This window comes from Crocodylus porosus, unplaced genomic scaffold (assembly GCF_001723895.1).
Source record: "Crocodylus porosus isolate Cpor-Errol unplaced genomic scaffold, CroPor_comp1, whole genome shotgun sequence".
NCBI classification, from domain to species: Eukaryota; Metazoa; Chordata; order Crocodylia; family Crocodylidae; genus Crocodylus; species Crocodylus porosus.
This window is the reverse complement of record NW_017728911.1, coordinates 1-21,962: the sequence shown is the minus strand read 5'-3', so window position 1 is coordinate 21,962 and position 21,962 is coordinate 1. Positions and strand designations below refer to the sequence as shown.

Genomic DNA, 21,962 nt, shown 5'->3' with positions numbered 1-21,962 from the left:
GAAGAGCAGTGAGGCTTGGGGCGTGCTAAAGGGGAGGTAGGAGGCACACATAGCCCTTAAGGCTGGGGTGTACCGAGTCACCCCATACGGAACAGGGGATAGTTCAGCATATACCGTGTATTAGGAGATAAAAGGCAGCCTCCCTAATTGAACCATAGAACAGCAAAGACATGGCGGGCGAGGATAGAGGGTGCTGGATTGCCTAATTGACACGGTAGGGGGCGCTTGTGAGATCACGGCCGCTCCTAGGCCCCATGCCATGACAGTGCCTCAGAGGCACAGGGCTCATTATCTCCCTTGTTCTTCCCCACTTACAGAAAAGGAGCCTTTGCTTACTTCTAACCCCAACAAGTGAAAGAGTCTTGAATTACCTCCTTGTTTCCAACTAAACCCTGTATTTCTACCTGTCCCTGATTTTCCTTACAGACCATTGGGAGACAAACAGCCTTGCAGTAATTTTTAGGCACAGTGAGCCCTTCTCTATGAGATGAAATGCCCTGACCCTCATTTCCTAAGCTGTATCCCCTGATGAAAATAGCATTCAGCTGGAGATAGAGTTAAGAGCACAAAGTAGTACAGGGTTTATCCCCAAATAAGTGCTTTAAAGCCAAAAAGTTCAAAGCTAAGCTTAAATGTGAAAGAAATCCAAGCATGCTAGAATGTGGGAAAACCCAGTTAAGGCTCCTGAACAACCTTATCACTGAGCTACAGTCAAGCCATACCATAACAATGCCATTAGGATTAATACAGAATGGTGTTTAGGGCCCCAAATTGGATTAAACCAATGTCTTAAAAGCACATTAGAGTGTATATTTTATGTCCTTCATGGTGTTACTACAAAAGGTGGGTTGGGAGCCTTAATTTGCCTTTTATCAAGAATCTAGAAGGAAATATAAAGTTACTGGTGATAAAAATGGCAGATAACAGAAAAATTGGTAGAGTGAAAAATATTGATCAGGACACATTATGGATAAAGTGTAGCAGTCTGGATTTCTCAGGAAGGTGGGCCTCTTTGAACAACATTCATTTTAATACGGATAAATACCACGTCAGAGAGCTAGGAGCATAGCAGGTAGATCACATTGGTTGGATGAGAAATGCTACAATAGTGAGAAAGAAGTAAGGATGTAACAAGAAGGCATGGGTCCACATCAATGCATGAATGTCACTTCATTGAGTAGCTTCCATTTTTAATCTTGAGCTGAGCACAGGGCTACTCACCAGAGGCAGACCACTGCCCTGCCCAAAACCAGAAGAGTATGTGTGACCCCTTTGGCACCTACAAGCCATCACAGAGCATTCTGGAGGTGACAACTTCAATTGCTGATTCTACTCTGTGGCCCAACAGGTTTTCTACATTGCATGGCTGGTGGGTCTGCAGCTTCTCAGCCTGGGCACATGGCAAAAGGAGAGAGACTGAGTTAAAAGAAGTGTTGGCTCTAAGGATCAGGGGACAGACTGTTGTCCCAGTGGCTAGCCCAATGTCTAGAAAGAGGATAAGCAGGCATGAATCTGGTTAAGACGAGAAGCACTAACAGGCAGGGGAAGGAGCATGTATAAATAATGGTGGATCTAGGAACTTGAAAAGGTATACACAGTCAGGATTTGGTCCTTGGCCTCCAGGGCTGCCAGGGTGTGGCAGGCACTACTAGCTGCCTGCCTACTCAGGATAAGGAGCCTGGCAACTCAACTCTGGCAGGGTCAGGCCCTCAGCTTCCTGGGATGGCAAGAGTAGAGGAGGAATGGAAAGGAGCATGTCATGTAAGTGAATGGGAAGGTTCATCAGTGGAGACACCAGGGTCAGGGTCTGAGACAGCTGTTTAGCCCACACAGGCCTAGCATCTCAGGTCTGAGGCCCAGACTGTGCCACATAGCCAATGACAGCAGCCTACCCAGACCCCAGCTTAGAAGCACATGAAACCTTATGACTAGGTCTACTCAGACTGGTAACTGTTTCAGGAATGGGCCAGGGCCAGCGACCAGCTGGACATGAGTTCCCCTTCCAAGCAGGTCAGGGATTTTCAGAAATCCAGTTTTTCTGCTAGAAAATGCCTATGAAACAAGTTTGTATGGGCACCTGTATGCAAGTGTTAGTGGGAAACACTTCCTGGGTCCAGGACAGAATTTCTGGTGAAAACCAGAGAGAAAATTGTGATCTCCCCCACACCCAGTGAGAAAGGTAACTGATGGGGCTGTAGACAAGCTCTGTGCTCCTTTCAGTGTCTTGTGTTGGAGCAGTTCCTCTTTGCATTAATCAATGAACGTTCATGGCATTGCAGAGTGTGAGAGTGGCTGTTTTTATACAGGCTGAAGACCTGGCTAACTACCTCTCTCTGTCTGTCTTTATACAACTCAATATTTAAGGCACTGGGTTGGACCATGAGAGGCAAAGGTTCAAGTCCCCGCTCTAATCAGCATAAAGCAGAGCGGTTCTAGCAGGAAAGACTTACCCCAGAAGAGCCTGGTGCCTAAGGCACTTACCAGGGCTGGGGTTCCACTTCTGAGCCTGGGTCAGGTAAAGAAGAGGCAGCAAATTCCACCTCTGAGAAAACAGTACCACATCCTGATCATCACTGAGCTATCAGCTCTCTGGAGCTATGTGCTCTGCTTTTTTCATAGTAAGCCTTGAAAGGCACTACTTCTCTCTTGATTCAGGATGGGAAAACACTGTGATCTCAAAATTTTTTGCAGGACATGAAAAAAGTTTCCTACACAGTAATGCTTCCATTCCCACGGTGCTGTCTGTAGCTAAAGTGATGAATGTAGCCTGTGATGATATAAGCATGGGAATATCAAGGGAGGCATTACTGCCTCTGACTTGGGGGGTCGCTGTTGGAATAGCGTGAGCAGTGGCAGCACGTGCCCTTCAAAACAGACACTGGTAAGGGTTCAGAAAAGACTACACGATGCATAGTCTGGGAACTGCACTGGTCAGCAGGTGACTTAAGAAACTGAAACTGAAACAGTCAAGGGGTGACTTGATCAGAGCCCATAGGGTTCTCATCAGAGGTATTCAGGGGTTTCAGTCCCATTGATTTCATTTATTTCAATGGCAATAAACGTCCATCAAGATGTGGGCCCATGGTCTTGCATGAGGAGGAGGTTTCTGACACCTGGGGGCTCCTCACTCCTGCAACCAATCACACAATGAAACCTGCACTAGAAGCTGCCTCTGCTGAGCAGCCCCCAGCTTCCCCCTCCTCATTCCCTACACCTCATGAGTCCAGCTCAGTAGCTCTCAACCCTGTTAAACTGTAGGTCCCCCTTGTTGGACTTGAGGCCTCCCCTGGAAAATGCCAGCACTTGGATTTCACTCTTTGTTTGACTACAAAAAAATAACAGCAGATTCTTCTGTTGTAAAGGACCCAGAAAGGTCACAGCAGGGCAGAATGATTTTAACTGTTAACACCATTACTTCCTGTTTGAAATCTCAGGGTTTATCTTGTAAAGTATATGCAGATGCTTGCGCATCTCACAGTGCTAAGACTGCATGGCACCCTTAAAAGGACCTCACAACACCCCAAGCACTGCCGCAACCTAGCTGAGAATCAACTGGTCCAGCTCATCACTCCTCTGTCCCCCAGCCCCACTTCTGCCCGTGCCCTGCAACCCCTGCCCTGCCCCCAGGTCCCTCTCCTCTGTGCCCCTCCTGCAGCTCCCAGAGCTCTTTTCCCCTCTCCTGTGCTCAGGGAGGGGGCAGCTGCAGCAGGGTCGTCTTCTCTCCCATCCTGGGCTCAGGCTCAGTTCCAGCCCCAGCCCCAGCCCCAAGGATGCTGGCTGACTCCCTTCTTCCCTGGGCTGGTGTTGCAAGGAGGGAGAGGGCCAGAGGCTGGGCAGACCAGCTGCTCACAACAGAGGTGGAGGCAGAGGAACACCCAAGGCATTCCCATTTATAGTCAGCTGCTACTTCTCCTTCCTTGACCCCTCAAAGCTCCTTTTGTAAGGGTATGGAGGAGGCCGTGATTGGCTTCTCTTCCCTGACAGGAGCCAGGCAGTGAGGCAGGCAGCCAAAGTGCCAGTTCCCTTAACCCAGGGCAGAAACTGTCTCTTTTTATGGAGACCCAGCTGATATGACTGACAGGTGGGCAGGGCAGGGGGCAGCCCCATGCACTGGTGATCAGGTCTCAGCCCTTTGCAGTGCTCCCCTACCACCCCATTAGAGCTGAACCATTCACCCTACTGAACTTGGCCAGGGCATGCAGCTGGTCAGGAGCAGAGCCAGGGATGGCGCCCGCACTCCTGAGTGCAGCCTGTCACATTCACCCCCAGATCACCCCAGGATACCCAGGCAATCCCTGCCACTGACCATGCTGTGGAAGAACTGCTAAATCTGAGCTAACAGCCTCCCAAGCAGAATAATTCATGCAGAGGGAGACCTCAAAACTAATTCTGCATGTGTGGCTTGCAAGGCCACTTATCACCCCTCAAATCCCAAATGAATCTACAATGACGTCCAAGCTTAAAGGATGGTGCCAGCCAAACCCACAAGAGTCCCCCAACATTTGAACACAACGCAGTGCAGCCTACACATGCTCTTCTGCACTCCCCCTGGCACTGATCTTCCCTACTGACACTCCAGCAAGGCCTCAGTCTCCCCCACTGCCTTTAGGGGAGACTGTTTCTTTCCCTTTGTCTCCCATTTTCCTCCTCTCCCCTCCAGTGAGCAGATCTTGAGCTCATTACAAACCCTGCCCTGAGCAATCACATTGGTAGGCCTGATCCCACATTGGCAGTCACTGTTTCAGCTCCCATCAACCCCTTTGGTGCTTTACTCACAGCAGGCTTCTGCTCCAGGGCTGAAGACCAGACCCTCAGCTCCCTTGTGCCCACAGAGGGTCAGAGTCACAGCTGTTGCCTTCCCATTTCCTTCTGCCAGAGGCTGGGAAAGGAACAGGTTATCAATTAACAGCACAGTCCAAAGAACTGAACTAGGCACTTTGTAGCCTACCCAGACACCCGTGTGCTCCTGATCCTGACAATCAGGATCATGTCCTAATTTCTCCACTTAACAGTAATCACAGAGGTAAAGCTCATAGCCCTGCCCCTGTAACCAAGGCCAGCTCAGCCCAGGCCAGGCAGTGCTGCCACACTATGTAAAGTTGCCCTGACTCATGGATTCACCAGTGTAGTGTGCCAGTGCTTGGGTGGAGCAGTCATGAGGTGTTTATAAGTTAAAGGAATCTGGGAGGCATCTTGGGTATGGTGAATAGAGGGGGAAGGGAAAAAAATCTAGCACAGAAGGGCAACAGGACAGCACAGATGAAATGCAGGCTCAGACAAAGCTGTACAGGCTGGGAAATTGAGGCTAGGAAGCCTGATACTAACAGGGTGCTGGGGGGAATCACTAAAGGAGAGGGAAGAGTATGGGATGGAGAATGAGTTTAGCAGGGGCATTTCAGAGAGACTGGAGGGACCAAAGGGGTTGCTGATGAAACCAGAGAGTAGGAATTTATAGCAGTCCAAATGCAAGAGTTTCCAGACCGGGATAAGGGTTGGGGTGACAGCTATGGGAACAGAAGGATGTCCAACATCGCTCAGAGATGTTTGTGAAAGAAGACACAGCAGGATTTAGCACCTTACTGAATGGCAAGGGTCCAGGAGCCAGGCATGTCACTAGGGCCAGCAGCTTGGAGAATGGGAAGGTACCTGTCATGATGGAAAGGAGAGAAGGGTGGGCAGTGGAAGAGGAGGCTCCTGAGATTTTATTTTAGGGTGGTGGCAGGGCTTCCAGGGAGAGCTGAGAGGCACAGGAGCAGGTACAAGACTGAACAGAGAGCAGAAGTCAGGGTGGGGCCACACCCTCCAGGATGATCAGCACAGAGTGGGGGCACCAAAGCTACTAGGGTGGATAGGCCATAAGCAGGGAGTTTCATGTTGGAATTGCTGTCCTGGTCTGGGGCACTCTGGTGCCAAGGTGATGAGTATAGTACAAGAGCATGGATATGACAGAACTGGGGAAGTGCACACAAAAAGGTGAAGCCAGGCATATGGAGGGACATGAGAGCTAACAGCCACAGGCAGGCCCATTGATCAAAGTTTCCCTTCAGCATTGATAATCATCCCAGAGATAAGTATATCAGAAGAGTCTGCACTGATGTACATGCCCTGATTTAAGGTACTTCACTGATAAAGCGTCCTCTCCATGTTGGACAGCACTGCTGTCATAAAAGCCTGTTATGCTTTGGGTGAGTCTGGCCATTGCTGTAATGAAGCCTTTGTAATGGCAGATGAAGGGATATTCTAGCCAGTTCCTAGTGTGCACTAAACTAAATCAAAGATTCACAGCATTGATTTTGAACATGGGCCCAACCAGGATATATGTGTGTGCAGCCACTTCAGCATTACCCAGCTATCAGAAGCAATAAATCTGACCTTTAATCCTGGAGACTTTTGTCAGGGGAACATCAGCCTCCAAGTGCTGCTCCAACACATGTTCCACCCTGCAGCTCCAGGGTGCCCATAAAGAGATTCAGGAGACGTGAGACCTTGGAGTGCAGAGATATGGTATTGATTAGGCTGGTATTTATTTCCTTGGCAATTCGTAACCCAGGCATCAAATGTCCGTACTGCAGAACTATTTTTTTATAACTGTTATTTGAAATGATTGCATGTTTTTTTAGAAAAGAGAGTAGATAAAGGAAACCTGCGATCCCCTGGAGAAATGACTTCATCACATTAACTACAGAAGGACTTGTGTAAAATAATCCATGCTATTGACTCATCACTACCCCCATTTCCTGCAAATCAGTTCAGTATTTATTAGAGATTGTTCAGGACTCCGAGGTTACTTCTGACAGGAGCTTATTCCAGGGTAGAGTGCTTATGAGGCCAGAAGAGACCCTTAGATCATCTAGTGACATCTCCGGTAAGACTCAGGCCACTAAATAATTCCCGGATTGAGCCCAAATAACTGGTGCTTAGCCAGAAAGACCTTGAAATAGGACATTCATCTGAATATGAAGACCTCATAAAATGGAGACCCTATCACTTCCCCTGGGAGTTGGTTTTAGTGGTTAATCATCCCTGCCATTAATAACTCATTACCAATTCATGCTTCTGCAGTTGCAGCGATTTATACCAGCTAAGAACTGAACCAGGGGGTTATTGTTGGGGAGGGAATAATCAAACATGCCACGCGTGTGAGTCCACCAGAAAAAAAATTGTGGACTAGCACAGACCAAGGGGGTGGAGGGGTTGGCTCTGCTGAGAGTGGTCCCAGCTGAAGTGGCGGCTAAGGAGACCTCGCACGCAGATTCTTTTGGACCCTCTGAGCTTTGTCTAACAGGCTGCATGAAGCAGGCCCAAGCGTTGGAGGAGGGATCTGGAGAGCCTGGGGAACAAAAACCACCTTCCCTGCCAGATCCACAGAGGCATTTTGTCCTGCTGGCATTTCTACAGCCTTGAGGGGCAGGAAGATCTCTCCTTACGTGGAGTCAGAGCCACCGCTTAGAAATTCAGCCCCTGGGATTAACCCCAGTCCACAGCTGTCTATGCAGTGTGAGGTGTCCTGCTCTATGGAGACTTTCCCATGTTCCTTCAGGACTGGGAAGGGGGAAGGAGGAGAGTCACACTGAGGTGCTCTGGGAAGGGAAGGGAACCCCTGCTTGGCACGTTGGTGAGAGGAGAGAGAAGTCCTGGCGAGGGTGACAGGGAGTGGGGCCAGCTTTGCCACAAGGGTCACGCTGGGAGGTACTGTGGGGAGGAAGGGAAGGCAGTAGGGGGCAGCGCTCAGAACTGGAAGTAGCTGCACCCAAAGCGCGACATTGTAACTTAGCCTAGCGATACGATGCATATTTCTGGTCCTGACATCACTGTGAAGAAGCCACCATGAGATTATAAAAACACTGATGTTTCTATGTCATCCAGAACCCCCCTGGTGTCTGTGTCATGCATTCGCACTAGTGGTCTGTGGGGGACAACAGCCTACAACTGCTGCTGGTTCCTGGAATTACTGCTTTACCTTGTCACCACGCTTTTGGAGTTAACAGTGGAGGCTTGAGGCAGTCACTGACTCGTCACACCTTGGCTGCAGTGCAGTTCACCAGCCTCTGAAGGGAAGCGGTGGGTATGAGAACCTAAGTAGTTATGTGCATCTCTTGCTCATGGAGAGGATGCTGGAGATCAACATGATGCTCCACAGCTTCCAGAACAATAAGACTCCTGGGGCGGATGCCTTGCCCAAAGAGTTCATGTTGCTTTCTGGGACCAGGTGGGCCTGGACCTGCCAGAGGTCTATAGGGAGTGCTTGTAGGAGGGCCACCTCGGAGCGGGGATGGAGGAAGGCCTCATAACCCTTCTGTACAAGAAGGGGGAGAGGCGGGACTTGAGCAACTGGTTCCCGATTACACTCCTGAACTTTGATTACAATGTAATAGCTAAAGGCTTGGGTGAGTGTTTTAAGTCTGTTATAGGTGCAGTGGTCCACGAAGACCAGGCATGCGACAGATCCACGATGCCCTGATGCAGCTGCACGATGCCCTACAGTACCAGCAGGAGAGAGGACAGAACGTCGCCATGCTGAAATTTGACTTGGAGAAGGCCTACGACCAGGTGTCTCATCACTTCCTACTGGAGACACTGAAAAACAAGGGAGTCTCCGCAACCTTTGTCACCTGACTAAAGGCAGCACTGTGCACCAACGTGAGCAGTGGGGTCTTGGGGAACGGGTCCCTGAGAGTCCCGACTGCAGTAGAATTGGGTGTCAGGCAGAGCTGCCTGCTCTCCCCAGTCCTGTTTATTTGTGTAGTGTAACCACTAGCACAATGACTCAGACGGGACCCCCGGATCAGTGGAGTGAAAATCCCCATGAGGAATAGGGAAGAGATGAAAGTCCTTGCATACATGGATGACCTGAACATCATATGCAGGGTCAAAGTGTCAGTGGAAAGAGCACAACACACCCAGGTATACGGAGCAGCAGCAGGGGCCAAGCTCAGCATGAGCAAAAGCACATGCCTAGTCCTGGGTAAGCTCAGGGACCTGTTGCCCATGGTGGTCTCCATCTCCCACAAGGGAGTAAAGATCCTTGGGGTGGGGTTTGACCCAGAGCTGACAGGGCAGAGGGCATGGGAAAAGATGGAGGCCAAGACCAGTCAGCAATGGAGAGGGAGGGGGAATGGGATATAGAGGGATGTGCTGTGGTTTTCCTTCTCTGTGATGAAAAAATGAAGCCTGAAAGCTGTTTTCTCAGTGCACTTTGTTTTCCCAGCTTGGCTATTAACCTTGCAGTCACCAAGAGCAATAAGCTAACATTTCTAATGCAATAAATTTAACATTTCTCATGCAGGGAAAGAACAGGCCGGAGAGATGCTTGAATCCAGATCCAAATTGAAACTAGCAGCTGTGGCTAATTAGAATGACCAAATTACCCAGCAAGTCCAGCGGGCATCAGTGTCAATGACTATCTTCAAAATGGGCAGAAGTGCTTTCCGCATGCCCTCATCCATGCGTGTATGGTCGTGTTCTGGCTCTCTTGGTTCTCCTGGTGCTTTTGTGTACGTATGCATGTTCTTTTTGTGCATTTATAAATTCATGTGTGCTCACATCAATAAACTGTGCCTACCACATTACGGGTTTTACTGAAACTAATGTATACTTCAGTTAACTTATATTATCTTTGCATTTTCTGTTCTCCAAGCGTTAAATTAGTTTTACTTTAATTCATTATATCCCAGTTTGGAGAGGTTTAATTCTAGGAGCATTTTGTATCCAGAGCACAAGTCACAGCCGGTCAATGTTAACTCTGCGTTAGCAAAGTTTTAAGGCTGTGATGTGTGGAGAGAAGGATTCTCTGGATTGTCTGGGGAAGTGTCAGGGTCATGGCACCAAAAGCTCCGTGCAAGTAACACTGGATTGATGGAGGAAGGTATCTTAATATGAATGTCTGGATGTTTTAGCTTGCTCAATCATATTGTCACAGGTGTTTAACTAAAATACCTGCTCAACAATGTGAAGAAAAGTGCTCACTGTTAGAGTGTCATACCTCTGTCACTTTTACTTAAGTGCTATGAAAGCTTCCCACTCACATCTCTGACTCATAAAGATATCACTCCCCAGCATGATATTTTAAATTAAAGGGAAACATTTCCAGTCCCAAGGATGGAAAAAGGATAAAATAAAAAGGATAAAAAATATGCACAAACCTTCTCTCCTTCCTTTCAAAGGTTATTTTTGGAATCAAAGAGCCTAACACTAAATTTGGACAGAATATAGGCCCCTCAGTCCAAGAGTGCATTCTTCCAGATCTTCAACTACAGTCCACACGTGCCTCAGTTTTGCTTGTAAAGATCCTCAGGAGCCTAGAGGTCTGCTTATGGACACGTTCAGATCTGCCTGTTTTCACCGGGTTGAAAAACTTGGCCTAAGGTCAATTGGGATCATGGGCACATATCCTTCAGCTCTGTCCCTTCTGCAGCTTGATCCTCTGGGGTGTGTCATGAGCAGTCCTAACACCTGTCCAGAGAACCAGCTTCACAAATCTCAGTGGCCATGGCCACTTCATCCCAAAAGTGGCCAGGGGAGGAGGCAGTGCCCTATTTTTAATTTGGTGGTTAGAACACTCTCAGGGAATGAGAAACCAAGGTTCAATTTCCTCCTTATCTTGAGGGGTTTCAAACCTGCCTCCACTGCCCAGGAGAGGCCCCAAACCTCCACGTGCAGGCTATTCTGCCTTGTATGCATGTATAGAGTGGAGGTGGCATAGTCTCTCTGGAAGAAGATATTCTAGTCTGGAAGAAACAAAAAAGATGTGGAGTGGGAAGAGAGAGAGAGATGTAGCTCAGCAAGAAGGGAGAGGTGGGTTTTGCTCTGTATACCAATGGTTGCTTAATGTAAACTGAAGGATTGAGGCCTGCTCTGCTTTTCAAAGGGACAATGTCCCTAAGGCTCTGGGCTGTGAATCCTGTTCAGTCACATCCCTGTAGCCCTGACACTGGTATCTAAGCCCAGGAGAGGAGTGGGATTGTAGCCTGGCCCCTGTCCTCCGCATTCTCTAAGGACTAATTCTGCACAGCTGCAGGCTGAGCATGGATACCACCATGCTTAGGCACTTAGATGTCCTCGTGCACAGAAGAGAGAGCCCAGGTGACTCAGGGGGTCTGAATTCCACTGCTGGGCCCTAAAAGTTAGGTGTTGTGATGCCGAGTACATTACCCAGCTCCTGCACAGTGCTTTCATTCTTACTATCAAAGCACTTGATCAAAGAGGGCACATGGGTGACTGGTGCCGCCTTAGTAGGGGGGCACATGCCCCCCCTGCTACCAGTCCCACCAACTGGAGGTGTATGGCCATCAAGGGGTGCACCCCCTACACGTTGCCACTGGAGGGCAGTATTATTTCCCCCCATTTTGCAGCGTGGGAAACTGAGGCACAGGCTGGGATGGTATCACCCCACAGGTCAATAACAGGCTGGGGCCTGATCCCAGTTCCACCAAATGCTAGGCCCAGGTATCTTCTACTGAGTCCTCCGCCAGATCCCATCTTATCCTGACACCCTGCACAGCCCCCAGCAGTTTCCCCTCAGAGCTGTACAGCACATCTCCTTTTTACCCTCCTGTACAGCCCCCAACCCACATCCCCCACCTCCTTCAGCCCTCCCAGCCCCTACCAAGCCCCCTAGCCTACCTTCCTGTACCCCCTGTAGAGCCCCACCCCACCCACCCCTACCTCTCTCCATTAGTATCAAACTCATCTTGTTCCAGTCTCTCACACTACCTCACAGCTGGTCTCCTTTGTGGTTCTCTCACCAGGCAGGCTGCAGAAATCCCTGAGCTACATCAGCTCAGGATGGAAGCAAGCATGGCCACCTCCATACAGTAATGCCAACTCTCATGAAAAATTCAGGATACTCCTGATTTCCAAGTCAAATTAACTGACTTACAATCTCCTGATAGACAGAGAAAATCTTGGAATTTTTTCTGTAGAGAGCGCCAAACTGGTAAGTATATAGAGGAGAAGGGGCAGGGAAAGAGGGAAGGGGTAGATGGGGCAGATCAAGACCCCCATAACAAGGGAGGGAGTGGGGCTGTGGCTGGGGTGAATGGGGCCCCGGGGCTGGGGCAAGTCATGCACCCTGGGCGGATGTGTGTGTATGTGTGTGTCTACCCCTCACTCCCAAGCCACAGCCCTCCCAGCCCTGCTGCTGCCCTTCACTCCTGACCCACATCTCCCACACCTTCACAAATAACACCCCCTTGCCCGACACACACACTTCAAAAATAGCATCTCATTTATATTTCAAATCTCTTGATTTTTAAGTTTGTCTTGTGATTTTTGACGTGGTGGGGTTGGCACTACTGTCTATGTGATGCTGGGCCTAGGCTCACAAGCTCTGCTTCTCACTGCAGCTAAACGGCCTGCTTGAAATGGGGCAGGAAAGCAGCCTTGTTCTTTCCCATTCAGAAAGTAATCTCCCAGCATGGCGCTGCCTGGTGCAGCCACCAATGGTTGTGGCACCTCTCACCCTCACTGGTGGCACACAGCTTAACAGTCAAGAATCACTAAGATGTGATTCTCCTTCCCTTTTGGGAACAGCTTCACTAGTTTAGATGACCTCAGCCAGGGTATATGATGCTGATTTTGGGGCAGTGGAACAGCCCGAGGCCATGACCCCATAAGTACCCCTCAAGCCCAAGTCTGAGATCTTTGGTGGTGGCATGTAAGCAGTGCTGTCCTGGGGCTGCCTCTCTGACCTGTGGTGAAGTCCATCCTCAGTAGCATAACTGAGAGGGGAAGACCAGGGCTGCAGCCCCAGGCACTGCCTTTATGCAGGGCAGAGAAACAGTTGCCACCACAATGGTCACTGGCCACACCACTGCAATCAGTGTGGCAGGACATGGTGCTGCCCTGGACCTGCCCTGCTACACTTCTGCGGGCAGGATTGAAGATTCATTCCACTCAGGGTTGCCAAATCTTGCATTTTTACGGTAAGTCTCAATATATTAATTTTCTTAAGCGCTCAGGGCCCAGAGTAACATGATTAAGTGAGAATCTCAGCTTGCACTAAAAAAAACCCAACAACCCCCCTGAGGGTCTCATCCTTGTGGGTGCAGAGGAGAGTACAGAAAGATATCTGAGCATGATAAACACAAAAAGCAGGCAGGCAGGGTGTGCCAGGGAGCAGCTATGCCAGGGACAGCCAGGGTCACTGCAGATAGACCTGCTGGCTCTCATGCCCATATATTTCTGAAGCCAAGTTGGCAGCATAAGGTTGTAAGGCCCTTACTTTTCAGCCTGCCTCCAGCCAGAGAGCAGAAGGAGGCCTATTCACTTATCTTCTACCCTTGGCCAGGAAGCTGGGGTGGGGGAGACAGGCAGGTCAAGTACACAGGGGAGTGGTGAACTAGTCCAATAGCCCTATCCCCACGCAGAGAAGCGGAGGGTGAGAGGATGAGAGTGGGTTGGGAACATGCATTCTTTCCCCATAAAAGATGTTGATGAAACTATATTTATCTTTTCATTGGCCTCAATACTTTTCTTCGAGATATTTTTGTGTTTCTCTTGAAAACAAAATCAAACCCCAAACCCACAAATGTAGACAACTGGAGGCTTTAAGGTTTTTTTCTTCAAACACTCCCCTCAACGTTCCCAGCAAAACTGGACATCTCTCATAAAAAGGTCCACTGGGCTGAAAAAGCCTGCAGTTGTGGGAGCCCCATCTCCAGCTGTCGGGAACATTCCCTCCAGAAAACACTACAGTGACAAACTACCCACCAGCCCCCATGCACTTCCCTGAAGACCTCTGTGCTCCTGACTCTTCCTTGGGGCGGGGTGTAATCCTGCAAACCTATCCTCCCCATGGGGCCAGCAGCACTTGGGTGCTAGGTTTGCTTCACAAAAGCAGTTCTGATTCCTTCAGGGGGTATCTCTGGTGCTGGTGGCTAGACTGATGTTGGGCACTTGGCTCAGTTGCTGCAGGGCCTTATGACAGTAAGCCATGCAGAGACAGACACATGCACATGGGAACACAGACAGGTTTAACCAGCAGCATGTGCCCTGGATGGCAGCCCCAGACTCTAGCCAAAGGAAGGAAGGAGGCAGTGCAGTTCACAGTCTGTCCGGAAGCGTGGCCAGGGAGCTCAACATGGGCTAATCATGGAGCCCTGCCTGTTTCCATGCTGGGCTCTCTCATATCCTGAAGCCTCCTTGTCTCTGGACCAGCAGCCCAACAAACTTTGCTTCACCTGACCAAGGCCGTGGTACAATGATCAGCAAAGATACTGGAGAAGCTTGACAAGCAGCTGTCAGACCACGTGGAGGACCTTAAAAACAGTAACCCTTCTGCCAGACACTGGACAGCAATAACAAGGGCTGAGTTTACTTTAGGGGTTTTACACAAATGGGTTTATGTTGGCCTGAGCCCAGACCCAGAAGTCTGGGGAAATAACTTCTGCGCAGGTGTTCCAACGGGAATAAATTTCCCTTCTTGAAACCAGTACTCATCCCCTCCTCCAGTCAGCCTGTGGAGGGGAAACGCACCGAATTACCAATTTGGTGTAGGCCACAATCCATTTGGTACACTGTCCTGATTTAGTGCCTAAACACTTCTCAAGTGGGGGAGGTTTATAGTTTACTCTCACAAGTCTGTGGCTGTCCTCAAGTTCAGGTGAAGCCTACACCCCTTTTTTGGGTACACATTTCAACTGAATATCACTTGAAGGCAGATGGCCTGCCTCCTGCCTTTGAAAGCATACACTTGTTTAATGATCCTTTTTTTGTTTCAATTGTTTGAAAATGTTAACAGGGTATTGACAGGCAAGGTTCTTCAGGTAGATGTAATATCTTTTATTAGACCAACTGAGCAGAAGGAAAAAAGTTCTTTTCAAGCTTCCGGGTGCAGTCACCCTTTGTCAGGCATAGGCAGCCTACTGCTCCAAGACTTCCTATGCCTGACGAAGGATGACTGCACCTGAAAGCTTACTAAGAACTTTTATTCCAACTGTTTAGTTGGTCTAATAAAGGATATCACATCTACCCAAAGAACTTTGCCTGCCTGTGTCCTTGGAACAACACAGCTACAACCAAAAGCCCAGCAGGATATTGATTAACTCAGAGCACTTGGGGGCAGTGGATCAGATTTTTAGAGATTATCTCTTCCTAATGGTGATTTTAAAGGAAAGCTGGCCACAGCGGCAAAGCAGTCAAGGTGTCTTGCTATAGCTGCATAGGCAAGAGCCCTGTATTGGCGGTGGGAGCCGTTCCCAGTCAATCCAACTGGACTGGTCATTCAGGCTGAGAATTCTAGAGCAAGAGAAAGGAGCAGGGGATGAATTTCTGCCTTCTTTAAACAGACTAGGGAGGAAGGGCAATTACGGAAAGTTTCTCAAACAAGGAAATTAAATTTGCTGGTTTGATCATTAACCACTATCTCTGAAGAAAACAGCCTGAACTCTGCAAGAGCCTGGTAAGGAAAAAACTCTGGGGAAAGGAGCTATTTTGGAGATTTTGAGTTTGGTAGAAAGTCTTTATTACTGACAATGGAGTATGTTAACTACAGTTGCCCAATGGCCCACTAGACTGATGAAAAACCTGGAACTTCATCTGAAAGGAACATAAATGACCAAACTTTCTGTAGTTGCTCACCAACCATTCATGCTGCACCAAAATGAAAGCCCTGGAGTCAAAATGCAGTAGGTGACCTCTGTGTAGGGAACTGGAACATTTTGGTGACATTTACATTTCTTACCTTTGTGCTTCTGAAAAGACATTTTGCACCCAAAGTCCTTATGGAAACCTGAGCCCTGAGGTGGAAAGCTTGCAGGCAGAAAAAAGGGTTCAATCTGTTTACCCAAGATTGAGACAATGCGTGTAGACAGGTCTCTGTGCTTCAATGCTGTCACAAAATAGATTCTTTAGTCTCCACACACATATGCTCTTCTGACCCAACCAAAACTTCATCTCTTACCATATGGGTGAGATGGCTATTTGTGTCTGACAGTGCCTTAGCACTCATGGGAATGGGCGTTTTGCTCAGCTGATTGTGCCCAGCAAGCCCAGGCCACGTGGATGCCCCAGGCACGCCATAATTTTATTTACTGCTGTCTTTACCCATTAGTCCCCACTTGGTGCTATAACCCAGAGCCCAGCAGTCCAGCACAGGGTCACAATGCTTGTACCACCTGGGTATGCCGCTTGTTATATGGGGCAGCAGGGCACCTTCTCCACAGCAGACACGCAGGCTGCGGGCAGTGCAGCCTAAACCACTGGTGGGGAAAACAGACTGAAGGCAGCAATCCCGGAAATGGAGGGGTGGGCAAGCCTCCGCGCAAAGGGCCATTCTGCTGGGTAGATGGTCGACTACTGCCATTCGGGGATATGCGGTGTCTGGGGTGGGGCCAGTCTGGGGAGGCTGAACCCCATCTGCAAGGGAGCAGGCAGTCCCAGCTGGGCACTCCTGGGGGATGCAGCACTACCTGCAAGGCCATGCCCTATCCTGAGACTGCCTACTTCACCTGCCCCAGACAGGCCTCCCCAGCTGGGTGCAAGGGCTGCCCGTGGGGGGACCTGCACCCAGCTCATCCCAGGCAGGGAGGCTGCCCGTCCCCAGCACAGGGCTGCGGGCAAGAGTCTGCAAGGCACCTGCCCTGGGCGCTGCCCGCGGGCTCACAGCAGGGGGCGCCCTCCCCTGGCTCCTGCCCTCCCTTCTCGGCAGGGGGCGGGATTTGCCGCTGATTGACACGGCACGCGCATCACGCACACCATCAAAGCCACGGAGCAGCCTGCGCATGTTCAAGCGCCGCTCCCTGGAGTTGAGGTAGCAGGCACGGGCTTACCCAACCCTGGTACATGCGCAGTCAAGACACAGAGCGCCACAACAGCGCATGCGCAGCAAGCTGCCCCTAGGTAATACAGAAAAGCGGAGGGATTGGTACAGCTCGATGACGTCATCGGTGGTGCAGTGAAAAGGGTGGGTGGCGCGACGTTTGCACGTAGCCCCAGTAGCTCGCCGTGATCGTATAGTGGTTAGTACTCTGCGTTGTGGCCGCAGCAACCTCGGTTCGAATCCGAGTCACGGCATCGCCTTGCAAGCGGTGGCACGGCACGGGGTTTCGCCTTTTGATGCGAGCAGAGGCGCGGCGCAACCTGACCTGCTTTTTACTGGCCGGATGCACGTGGGGCACTGGGCACAGCCAGCTTCTGCCCCAGGGAAGGGAGTACGGCCTCCCTTGCCTGTCCTGGCAACTGCTCCTTGCACGTGCTGCCCTGGCCTGGGGCCCGGGAGCCCTCCGGCAGGGGGCATGGGACTGGTGCTGGGCACAGGGGCCATCTGGTGCTGAGCGCCCACGCTGGCCTGGCCCTGCGGGGCTGAGGGGGGCACTGCCCACTGAGCTGGGTACATGGAAACCTTGCAAGTGGGACGGGTGGGTGCCATCTGAGCCAAGGTGCCCTCAGCTAATGGGTGATTTGGGCTTGGGCCACTCTGCAAGGCTGCCCTAGGCACTTTGGTCCTTTATTGACTTACTGCCTCAAAGATGCCACCTGATGCCACCCCCAAGCACCCCTAACACTGTGAATTGTTTCCCATTCACATTTTACAGACCTAGTCCAGACCTCAGGTGATTCCCTTGGAAAGTTGAGGCCAAATGACTGCTGTTTTGTCTGGACCCCCCACCCTGAGCCCTGGATGTACTAGGAGGGGGCAGGACAGCCTTGTCAACAGTCCCTGAAATATTTTAAGCTTCCTCCCCCACCGGCAGTGGCCTGGCTCTGAAGGACCTGATGAGTTTTCAGACAGCCAAAGCCTAGTTAGGGTGATGCTGCCTTTTGGGTTAACTGCCTGTTGGTCACCCACCCCTCAAAGCTTCTGGACCCAGGCTTTACTGACAGAAATGAGACTAGTATCTTCTGTAACTCTTTATTATAACTGTCAAACAAATTCAAGACAAGTATGGTTTGCTGAATGTAATACACCAATAAGCAAAACTCTTAATTAATGACATAATATTAATAATAGTGAGCCAAACCAAGAACAACACTCAGATCAACAGCCATTCAAAGTTGGATCGATATGTTAGTCTCCAAGCTGGGTTGAAATTAAATCATCATATTGTTTAAATCAGTGAATTAACAATAACAATATAACAATAACCCATCCACACACAGTCTAAGGAAAAGTCATAAAAAAAGGGATGTCTGCTCCATTATAAATATCAATTAAAGATTTTTGCAAAAGTCAACCAGAACTACAGCTGAGAGCTTAAAACTGCTTCACATTGAATCCAAATGATCAAATGTCTAAATCTCGACCACTGGGCCAGTTAAAAAGACTTCTACTTCAGACTTTCTTTTTATGTAGTACCTAAACCTTTCCTTCCCCTCCCCATCTTACAGTGCTGAGTTTAACACAATAATGGGATAAGCAGACACCTTTTTCTTTAATTCATGAGAGTTACATATGAGAATCTTAAAGCTTTCAGGACTTTTCATCCATTGACACAGAACACACCCTAATCATTTATGAGGAAATGTTGTTTCCTAGCATCTAACAAGGCTGAAATCTCTCCAAACTGATAACACAGAAAAAGGAGAAAGGTGGCAGGGGCTGTAAATGTTTCAGCTGCTTCAGCCTTTTGGACTATCATTAAGCAGAAGGTAGGACCGCAGTCAAGGAGCCAACCTGTGATCACAGCACTTCTGCTCAGTTTGTTGGCTGTTGTAGTGGTTCCCTTTACCCAAAGTGGTAAATCTTGGAGACTGAGGAGCCCTGGACCCCTCATTGACCCTGAAGGCAAGACTTCCCTGTATTGCCTTTGAGTCTTTTGGTCTATGGATTTCAGCTGCTTTGCCTTGGAGCACCTCTCTCCAAGATTTTTGGAGAAATAGATGCTAGGGTTTTCCAGTGTGCTAAGGGTGCTAAGACACCCTTAGCAAGCAGCAGGTTGAAATAAGTCTGTTTAAATCAGCAGACAAGGTTCTTTGTGATATCTTTTATTAGACCAACTGAGTAGTTGAAAAATCAGCAATTTTTAAAAGTGATTTGATGGCCTGCGTGCCACAGAGACATTACAACTTCTCCCCTGTATTCAAAATCTATAATACTACTTTTGAGGAGCTGGCATGACCTTAATCTGGGTGAAAGGTCTTCACCAATTGATGCAAATTTCTACATAATAATCCTATAAAAACAGCTACCTAGAAGAACCCCCTACCAGCAAAACCAGTCTTCCCACATTTATTCACTCCAAAATTGAAAACAAGTTCAAAGTTAAGATCAGTTGTGACACTTTCAGCTTCTTTGTTTAGCAGAAAAGAGGCTGCCCTATAATGAGTGCCTCATTGCAGACCATGGGGCCAGACAGATTCTGCCCCATGCTGTGGTCCTTTTAGATTCTGGCTGCTCTGGGACCAGATACACTTCAAGGGGAGAGCAGTGGTAAACGCTGGGGAAGAAGAAGTGGTTCTGGAAAAGAGCAGTACTTGAGGGAGGGGTTGAGGAGGAAACTCAGACTACTGCTTCTTTAAGGACCTGGGATCAGGTGCCTTTTAGAATGGCTGGCAGAGATGTCCCCTCTCTCCTTGTCACCCAGGATATGTGGTGGAACAGGGCTGTAGATTGCCTCTGTCATCATAGTGAGGGGAAAGCACAGGAAAGGAGGTACAGGCAGTCCTCGACTTACAACGTTTTGAGTTACGAGGTTTCGCACTTACAACGTTTATAAATTGACACCCTGTTCCAACTTTATGACATCAGTTTCAACTTTACAGTGCTTGATCTGATGCAAAGCCATGCCACGCCATGCCAAGTTCGCTGTGTTGCTCATCTCCCTGGAGAACATCTGTCCAAACTTCCTTGGACACTTTCTTCAAGAAAGCAGAAAAGACTCCAGAAAAACCTACAGCCAAGACTCCTGAGAAGACTCCAGCCAAGAAGCCTTCAAAAAGTCCAGCTAGGAGCCTTTCAAAAAGTCCAGCAAAGTCAGCTCAGAGAAGTCCTTCCAAATCAATATGATTGCTATTTACAATATAAATCCATTAATGTAGCTATATTACTCATCTATAATTGGTCGAGTTCAAAATTCTGGGGTATTTTTAGTGAAAATAGGGTATCAGGCCTTGGTTCAGGAACCAATACCCCATTTATAACATTGTTTCTTATGAGAAAATTGGTTCCGGGTTATAACGTTTCGACTTAAGATGCAGTTTTCAGGAACCAATTGTGTCGCAAGTCTAAGGACTGCCTGTAGTGGCAGATCGAGGGAGAAGAGGCCTGGTGAAGAGAGTAGTTTCCTGGGGAGATGAAGCAGGTTAGACATGGCACCCTACAAGAGGGCTGCAAAACACTGAATCTGGGAGAGAGCTCATACGCTGGGGAGGCCACTACAGGAGAGGCAGCCCCATGACAGAGAGCGAGGGACATCTATACTGAAAAGAAATGTGAAATGCTAATGTTAGGGTTTTCCTGTATCACCTTGGTGTCCTCTTCCCATTCCATGTGTAGAAGCATAAACTAGTAGCATGTTCTCTCACTGCTTTGCAGCTCCAATGAAGTATCACACCATATTTTCCCTCAGTCTTCACAGTCTCCAAAATCTCCAACAATGAAGCCTAAGGTGCCAGCCCTCCCTTGAAAACTGTGACCAAGGCCTGATGCACACTACAAAGTTTGTCTTTTGTTGCCAGCTGAGAAAACCCAGCCTTTCCATCCCCTAAAGTTACCCCCCAATTGACACATGACCTCAGCTGACACACAGCAGCTGGCACCAGGCCAGGGCAGGCACTGTCCAGCTCCACAGCAGTACCCACAGGTATAAGACCTGGGCACCTACCTATGTTGCATCATGGCTTCTGCTGACACAACTTCACACAGCAAGTGTGTAGCACTGGCAAAAACGGCCAGATGTGCGTGTGCCTTAGCCATGTCAGCGTCTTCAGGACAGCAGAAGTGCTGGCAGTGAAACTTTCTACGTGGCCTTGGTGTAGATACAGCCACGCGCACTACCTGCAGTACGTGAATGAGAGAGGACGTGGCCTCTTCAGACCTGAGATCTGGCTAAATGTCTGTTCTAAAATTGAATTTCACGCGTCCAAAGTTCCACGCGAAGCCTGAAAATCAGGGCAGGGGCCGATTCATATGGAAACTCCACAGTCTTTTGCATGAGTTTTCACAGCTGGGTCTCTCACAAGGTTCGGTTTTCAAAAGCCTAATCTGGACCGCAGACATCGGACAAAGGAATTAAACGTTCTCCAGCAATGGTAGCACTCGCAGGCCCTCACGAGGTTTGGGGCTGGCAGGTGTCTCCTGACACCCAGAAATGGTGAGGGAACAGATCGCCCCTTGGCCTGGCAACGACACCCACTGCCCAGGCGGATGCAGCCCCACACAATGAGACCATCCCGCTCCTGTACTGGGAGGGCCTCAGCAGACACGATCAGGGCTGCAGAGTCCGTGAGAGGGCGGCACCCCGAGGGAGCGTGCCCTTTTTGGCAGCCCCGTGATGGCCCGTTATGGCAGGAGACAAAGGGCTGCCAGGCAAGCGGTGTCTCGGGGCTGGGGTCCAGATATGGGGTCTGTCCTGGCTCCACGTCAGAGCTCGTCCGGGGTAGTAAGCAAATCACCTAACCCAGCCTTTCACCAGAGGCCCCCTCATTACGCCGCTCGCGGGCTCGGGGGCTGCCTTACAGGCGCGCCGGCTCCACGCCCCGCGCGCCGGGAAAACACCCCGGCAGTCCAGCAAGGGCGCATGCGTGGAACTCACACAGCTCTGAGCCCCTAACATCGCGCGCACCCGAGACCAGCATTTTATTTGGGGCGCATGCGCAAGAGACGAACCGACCAGGGAGGGGCGGAGCCAGCACTCCGGGTTGTCCTTCTTAGTGATGTCAACACTGCCGCAGTGAAGAGGGCGGGCGGCAGGCTGGGGATGTGTGGCTCCAGTAGCTCGCCGTGATCGTATAGTGGTTAGTACTCTGCGTTGTGGCCGCAGCAACCTCGGTTCGAATCCGAGTCACGGCATCGCCTTGCAAGC

General features: G+C 49.6%; 1 protein-coding gene and 2 non-coding genes across 4 annotated transcripts in view; 2 read left to right on the top strand and 1 right to left on the bottom strand.

Annotated features, from left to right (window-relative positions):
* Positions 1–4,877, bottom strand: part of SLC28A2 (solute carrier family 28 member 2) — a 20,672-nt gene extending 15,795 nt beyond the window's left edge. The window contains exons 1-2 of one of the 2 annotated variants that reach the window (XM_019533204.1): positions 4,777–4,872; positions 1,222–1,390 (exon numbers count right to left, since the gene is read on the bottom strand). The gene's annotated coding sequence lies outside the window, so the exon portion shown is untranslated. Of the gene's footprint in view, positions 1–1,221; positions 1,391–4,776 lie in introns of both variants that reach the window. The other variant, XM_019533203.1, reaches the window with a different exon arrangement.
* Positions 4,878–16,941: 12,064 nt separating this feature from the next.
* Positions 16,942–17,013, top strand: TRNAH-GUG. The gene has a single exon. It is a non-coding gene; the product is annotated as a tRNA-His (tRNA).
* A 4,864-nt stretch (positions 17,014–21,877) lies between these two features.
* Positions 21,878–21,949, top strand: TRNAH-GUG. Its single transcript has one exon. It is a non-coding gene; the product is annotated as a tRNA-His (tRNA).
* Positions 21,950–21,962: the final 13 nt, after the last annotated feature.